The sequence below is a fragment of the Carassius auratus genome, chromosome 10 (assembly GCF_003368295.1).
Source record: "Carassius auratus strain Wakin chromosome 10, ASM336829v1, whole genome shotgun sequence".
NCBI lineage: Eukaryota > Metazoa > Chordata > Actinopteri > Cypriniformes > Cyprinidae > Carassius > Carassius auratus.
The window spans coordinates 21,158,224-21,165,817 of record NC_039252.1 but is presented as its reverse complement, the minus strand read 5'-3'; positions in this window follow the sequence as shown (position 1 = coordinate 21,165,817).

Below are 7,594 nucleotides of genomic sequence, written 5' to 3'. Positions count from 1 at the left end.
ATCATGTAATTAAAAAAAATTAACTGTAGTTTGATATCAAGTATTCAAAGTCATATTCCATATGATTTATTTATTCCTGGGTGAGTGAGATATCAGATGTCTACCATTTAGCTCTGCATTACCATTAGACTAAACAGCAGTCATACCTTAATCCAGACAGCAGACGTATATCAAAAAGATACGGTTTCAGATCCATTTCAGACATTGCAAACAGCCATCAGTCACTGCAGAGAGCTGATGACAGCTTGTAGTTTGGCTGCAGAACAGATAAACGCTTCCAAACCAGCTCTCAAACACATTTTAACATGACTCTGAGCGATGAGCTTGAAGGCTCTTTTGCACACAAGGTGAAGGGGAAGTGAATTGCGCACGGCGGATTGGAAAGGAAGCCTTTGACAACCACAGGTCCGTGTGAAAAGAGCCCACATTGAGTGGATTCACTGTAGCACCAGCCTGTGACATGTTCCACCTCAGTATGACCCGTCTGAAAACATGACAAACACGTCACTGCAGGATCTGCCAGACAGGACAGTCACTGAGTCTGTGTTTGTTCTGGTTAGTAGCTGGCATGTCAAGTTTGAGTGATGAAGATGCCTTGGGGGTATTTGAAAGGAGGTTGAACTCAAACTAGCACATTCAAATTACTAGAGAAAATCATCAGTGCACGTACTGAACATGCTTTAGTTAGTGAACTGAATAACTGAATAACAAACCTTATTGTCTGTATTATATCAGATGATTTTTAAAATTAAATCCAAACATGAAAAGTGATAAAATTCATATTTTAAACGGTTACCATTCAAAAGCTAAAGTGAAGTAAATGACTAGGAATCGTGTTCACTGATCTGTATCATGAACCAGTGACTGCGTCACATTCTTAAGAACGGATTTAAGAAATGAGGATATGATTACAATTAATTATGAAAGAATTTGCGATAACAGATTACAACAGATTAAAGCTCTTTCTTCAGTTCTTGGAAACTACGTGACTCTTTTGACCAAGACTTTTGAATTAGGCCTAGCTCAAAAACAGGTCAAAAATAGAAATGTGTAGTTTCTTTGTTTCAGTGGATTGGAAATCACTTATAATAAGTGTTCGAAACTTTGGGCTTAGTTAGATTTCTTTAAGGAGATTAATATTTTATTCAGCAAAGACACATTAAAAGTGAGGAAAAGATGGCAATAAATAGATTTTTTGTGTTACAAAAGATTTGTTGTTTAAAAGGAATGCTGTTCTTTTGAACTTTATATTTATTAAATGACACCGACTGGGATTTTTGAAGTTCCTGGTTTTAGCTGGATTTTCCTTCCTGTTTGCGAACACCAATATGGAGTAAAAGCATCTCCGTGCTCCCTGATATCTTAATTAAGACAGGAAATGACATGAGTCATATGTTACAAGAACAAACTTTTTGTCTCAGGCCTAGAGCTCCTTCCAGTCTTAAGCATGAGACTTCATTTAAAATATCAAAACGCAGCACAAGCAGCCTCAATCACACAGAGGTGCCAGTGACGCACTTCACCGAGACAATCAATGATCTGCACACGGCCAAAGAGGGAAGGACTTGCCTGTGAGAAAATGCTGCGCCGGCACTGCTACCTACATGGAAAGCTTAAACAAATGAAAGACTAAAGACAAGGCAGTTTCATTAGTGTAAAAGTTTATTTATTATGTGCTTCTCATATTCAGTCCTATTCAGTCATCCATGAGGAAGTCTGGTTCAGTTGTTTTACACACAGTTTCAGTCCTGTCTGATTTGGTGTGTTCTTGTTTCTTGCAAATATTTGGTCAATATTACATGCCAATGACCTACATTTCCAACATGTTTTGGAAATCTCATGCCAGTTGCATGAATGTTAGTGACAGATTATATTTCACATTTTCCTCCTCATTCATTCTGAACCTTGACAAACTAACTAACTTAAGCTACTTTAAACTAAAACATACACTGTAAACCCTGATAAGTTCACAGAACTCAAAAAATATTTTGTAACAGATTACACAAAAACATTTAAGTGATGTTTTTAAATGTTTTAAGTTTACATAAACTTAAAAAATTTAATTCCAGTTGCCTTAAATTATCTTAGAGTTATCTTAAATAATTATATTTCTAAACTTATAATTAGGAAGTAATTCACTCATAATTTTATCTATTTTTCAACTCCTATAATGTGGGAAATACACTCAAAATTAGGCTTTTGCTGTCCATCCTCAGTCTAACCACAGGCTCTACTCTTCACCACAACGGTAACACTACAAATCCAACATAACATAAACCTTTGTAAAATCTAATATAACACAACATTTATGTATTAACTTATGTCCCTCTATGTTAATCTTGTGTAAAAACACACAAAATAACACTTAATTTCTAAATTTATTTTCCTTGTTTTCTGATGCAAAGCATGCTGGGAACTAGAAAACACAATAATTTTAAGTTCACCTCACTACAACAAATTTTTGAGTTAACAGAACTTATTTAAATTAAGTCCAATGAACTTTCGTTATTATTTGAGTGCAATTAACTAATTTCATTTGATTAATTTCACTGTTCGGTTTTACAGTGTCTGCTTAATACAAAAATGAAAGAAACAGTTCACCCAGAAAGGAACATGTAGATGAGCTTGATTCTTCATTAGAACAGTTTTGGAGAAATTTTGCATTGCATCACTTGCTCACCAATGGATCCTCTACAGTGAATGGGTGCCGTCAGAATGAGAGTCCAAACAGCTGTTAAAAACAACACAGCAATCTACAAGTAATCCACATGACTCTAGTCCACCAATGAACATGTTTGTGAAGTGAAAAGCTGTGTGTATTACAAATCCATCATTAAGGCATTTTAACTTTAAACCATCACTTCTGGCCAAAATACAAGTACTCTATCTATAATTATTGCTTTCTCCAGTGAAAAAGTCACCTTGTCTGAATCAGAAGAAAAATATGAACCAAAATAGAACATTTACAAACAAAACCATCCAAAACTGTTCTAAGATTTTGATGTGAGAGGAGACCAGGGGTGGACTTCTTCACTGGAGGACGTCTCATTATGTGTTATGCACTCAGAAGCAACAGTTCAATGTTAAAATGCCTTAATAATGGATTTGTTTCAAACAAACATACAGCTTTTCACTTCATAAGACATTAAATGATGAACAGGACAGGAGTCATGTGGATTACTTGTAGATTATTATGATGTTTTTATCAGCTGTTTGAACTTTCACTCTGACGGCACCCATTCACTGCAGAGGATCCATTTGTGAGCAAATGATAAAATGCTTAATTTCTCCAAACCTATTCTGATGAAGAAACTAATTCATCTACATCTTGGAAGGCCTTAGACTGACAATCTTCAGCAAATGTTTATTTTGAGTGATCTTTTTCTTTAAAGGCTCCATGTACTAATGCACCATGTTGCATTTAATGTGTCTGAGGAGGAAATTTCCAATTAAAGACACATCACAGTTATTTTACTGATGATTGAGGGCTGCTACCTGCAGATTTCTTGAAGGCTTGAGCTGGTGCAGTCAAGAGTGTTATGCATTGAATCATGAGGCCATGAGAGCAGCTGGTGTTTGTGGACTGGATATCAGAGTGGGTGATAATCTTCTTGGGCAATCTCTGATTTTATGTACCTCTGTGTGCGTCAGACAGTAGCACAGATGTAATTCTCAGCCCTGTTGTTGTCCTTTAACTGCACATTTGACCTGCGCTCTGATGCAACAATCTTCTGGAGATGTTTATGTTTTCTCGAAAATAACTCTGCATGATTGAAATGCAGCAGGTGTTAAAGCTGTCGTAAAGGAGTTAAGCCATCTTGCAAACGCCAACACACGTCCACACTTTACACAGACACGTCAGCAAATCCATTTGTTTTTAGTGATGTAACAGAGGTCATTGTGATTGCTCAGAATAACAGTTTCAGTAATATGTCAAAAAAATGTGTTCAAGAGAAATCCTTCAAGAGAAATCAGCACACAATATAAATGGAAACTGATAGAATGTGATAAATTACTTTAAAAAGGATAGTCTGCCCAAAACTGAAACTCTGTCATCATTTACTTATACCCTCATGTCATTCCAAACATCTATCACATTTTTTCTTCTACAAAAGAAGATATTTAAAGAATGTTGGTATCTAAACAGTTTCGTTTTCCGATTGACTTCCACTGTATGGACAAAAAATATACACTTGAGGTCAGAGGAACCCAAAAAATGTGATCATTTACTCCACCTAATGTTGTTCCAAGCCTTCTGCTGAACACAAAAGAAGATATTTTGAAGAATGTTGTTAGCTAAAAAGTTCTGGGTCCCACTGACCTAAAAAAAATATATATTTTTATGTTCAGAAATGCATACAGATGGGAGGATGAATAAAAGATTAAATGCTTGGGTGAACTACATTCTGCTGAACTTGAGTCTGATTGTAGCCAAACATTTTAAAGATCAAAGATGTTATATAGAAATATAGAAATAAAAACATATCTACCACAAGCAGGTGTTTTTATGCACATTTTGGAAAACCATTCCAACCAACCATTTTTATATAATTTTGGAAGATTTATGACATTTTTCATGCTAATAATCTGTTTAATCGTGGGCTGATTGTACGTCCTTACATGACTTCTTGTTCCCACAGAAAAAAGTGGAAGATGTCTAGAATTTCTGTTGTATACCTTAACATAAACCATCTGCTCTGAACCTGCTGCCCGCACTGCTGATCTCAGCACGCGCACACTTAAAAACATACCAGCAGCAACAGAAAGTGAAAGCGGTTGTTCCTCTTTTGCACCCGGAATAACGGAGAGAACATCTTGTACTGCTGTGAAGCGATGGGCAGGTGTTACGTGCACAGAGTCATGCAGGATGGGGGAGGAGCGGGGTTCAGCTTCACACCTGTGTGAACGACAAAGCAGTGCAGGTTCATTTCAGGGCAAAAAACAAGTCAGCTCGAACCAGATTTCAGCTCCTTTCTCACATCACACAGAATTTGTACTCCCACAGGATAACATCTTCTCATTCTCAAGTCTTCAGTGAGATACATCAGAGATTCTACATACATAGCTATACCTTCACTTATGATAGGAGATGGTTGCCTGAAAAGCTTTTTTTTTTAATTTTTTAAACAGAACATGTATTGAGGGTAGAATTTTTGACCATTTTTAAACCTTTAAGAAACCCAGCTAAGAAACATCTTCTGAGAATGCTTTTCTAATATTCCAATAAGTAATTGAAGAGTCAACGATAAAAGAAAGTGTTTTCAAGCATCAAAATGAAATATCTTAACACCACTTTAAATTTTTATCTATCTATCTATATATATATTTAAAGTGGTGTTAAGATTTTCATTTTGATGCTTGAAAACACTTTCTTTATATACATACACATATATACATACACATACAAACATACATATATAAAAAGGTGTCCTGGTTATTTTTTATTTTATTTAACTTTTTTGAGCTAAAAGTAATGATTATCATACATTTTTATCATACATGATCACTTATTCGGTTATATATTTTAATAGGCTAAGTACAGATCAGAGGATGTTTTTACATGAAAATATATGTTACACTGATTAATGATGGACCATTATTTCATCCATATTTTGACATTTTATTTTGACAAAAGTTATTTAAAACATTAAAATGGACACTTTACTTGCATTTGATATGTTTTTTGTGCATGTGAAATCACTTTTGTACATTTAAAATGATGTGGTCATCAAATGCGTGTGGTTTTTAACTATTCTTCTTCTTCTTGGTAAACCAGACGTCAAAGGAACATTCTGAAACAAGTAGTAATAAAAAAAATAATAGGAATAAAGACGTTTTAGCAAAACGTTCTATGAATGATGAATGAATAGTATTTTTGTGTTAACAATATTAAGACCAGATATAAAACTCCTGATGTTCACCTTTTTGAGGTCAGGTTGTTCCGTCCTGTTATGGGATGACATTTTTGTGCCAGTTACCGAGCTGTTTACTGCCTAGCATTTATCTAACCCCTTCTTTTCTCAACCCAGCATAACATTTGAAACCCAACGTTTTTGCTTTGCATGTAAACACACTCATTGTGTGTGAATACAGTCAGTTGCACCTGAATGCAGTTCTCACCATCCTGAGTTATCAGAGAAGATCACTCAGACGGCCACAAAACAACTGGTCTGTTTTTCTTGGCTTTGGGAGAGATTGGACGGAGCCCAGACTCTCCAGTGGCGTCATGATTTGGAATTGTATACACACGACATCTGCCATTCCTTCTTTCTCAGTGAGAGAAAACAAGCGAGAAGCCACATGAGCGCATGCGGTCTTTTACCCTCTGCCACAAGAAAAACATTTCCACATGATTATCACAGCAGTGACCCCGGGGAGTCACGTGTCCCTCTGATAAAAACAGCTTCTGAGGGAACTTTTATGTGACCTCACAAAGTGTTTGTTCTAAAAAAAAATTGGTGAGGGTTTCTCCTTTGAAAACTCCAAATATGCACCATCACCTGCACAACTGCAAAACACATTGTCTTCTTTATCCAATGAGAAAGCAACAACAATGAGAGGGCGTGTCCAGAACATCACGCCACCACTGAGCTGAAAGAACAGGTATTTGGGGAGGAGCTCAAGCAATGTAAGATATACTGTACTTACTGTAACTCATAGATTTCCCAAATGACATAATGAGTCAGTAGGATGTACTAACGATGCCAGTCATTTTATTTTAAGTCCTTGACAACCATTAAATACCTAAAAAAACAATCATGACCTCATTTACTGTGAACTTACTGGGGATGAAATTATTATAATCATTAATGATAGTGTATATATACGTGTGTGAGTATATATAAAATAAGAAAAAACAAGAATGATCTACAGTGAATTTATCACACACACGTTTGTGTTTGTGTATATACATTTACAACCATATATAATTCTAATATATTTTACTAGATTTTATATCTATCTATAATACATATGTGTGTAATATTTAATAATGAATTTAATAATAATGAACTAAATAAATGCATTATAATAAAACATTTTTATGAAAAATAAAAAAAGCATATTCTGAATCAATACAGAAATACATTAAATATATTACATTAAATATAATCGCTAAATTGAACATTTTATCTATCTATGACAAACATAAATATATATAATAAAGTAACTTTGGATAAAAGATTCTACTATAAAGTATGTTTGGATAAAACCGTCTTCAAAATGATAACATTAATAAAAAAAAGTGATTGTTTTATTCAGTTTAAATCTAACAACAAACTGTTTAATTTGTATCTACAGGATAAATGAACCCTTCTAAATAAATCATCTAACACGATTCTATGACCTTTACAACAGGCAGATCAAAGAGAGTTGTGTCAATGACTTCCTCCATCTCAGAACAGTACATAGTATAATTACCTCTTAAAATAGTAACTATGAAACCTCTGAAGGCTTTCTTCTCTCAATTAATCACACACGACAATAAAAAAAACCCTCCCACCCTCAGAGAGCCCTTCAGTGTTGAAAGCAGCACCCAGTTACCGGTCTGAACTAGATAGCTCCGGTCTCAACAGCATCGCAGTAGTTCCTCATC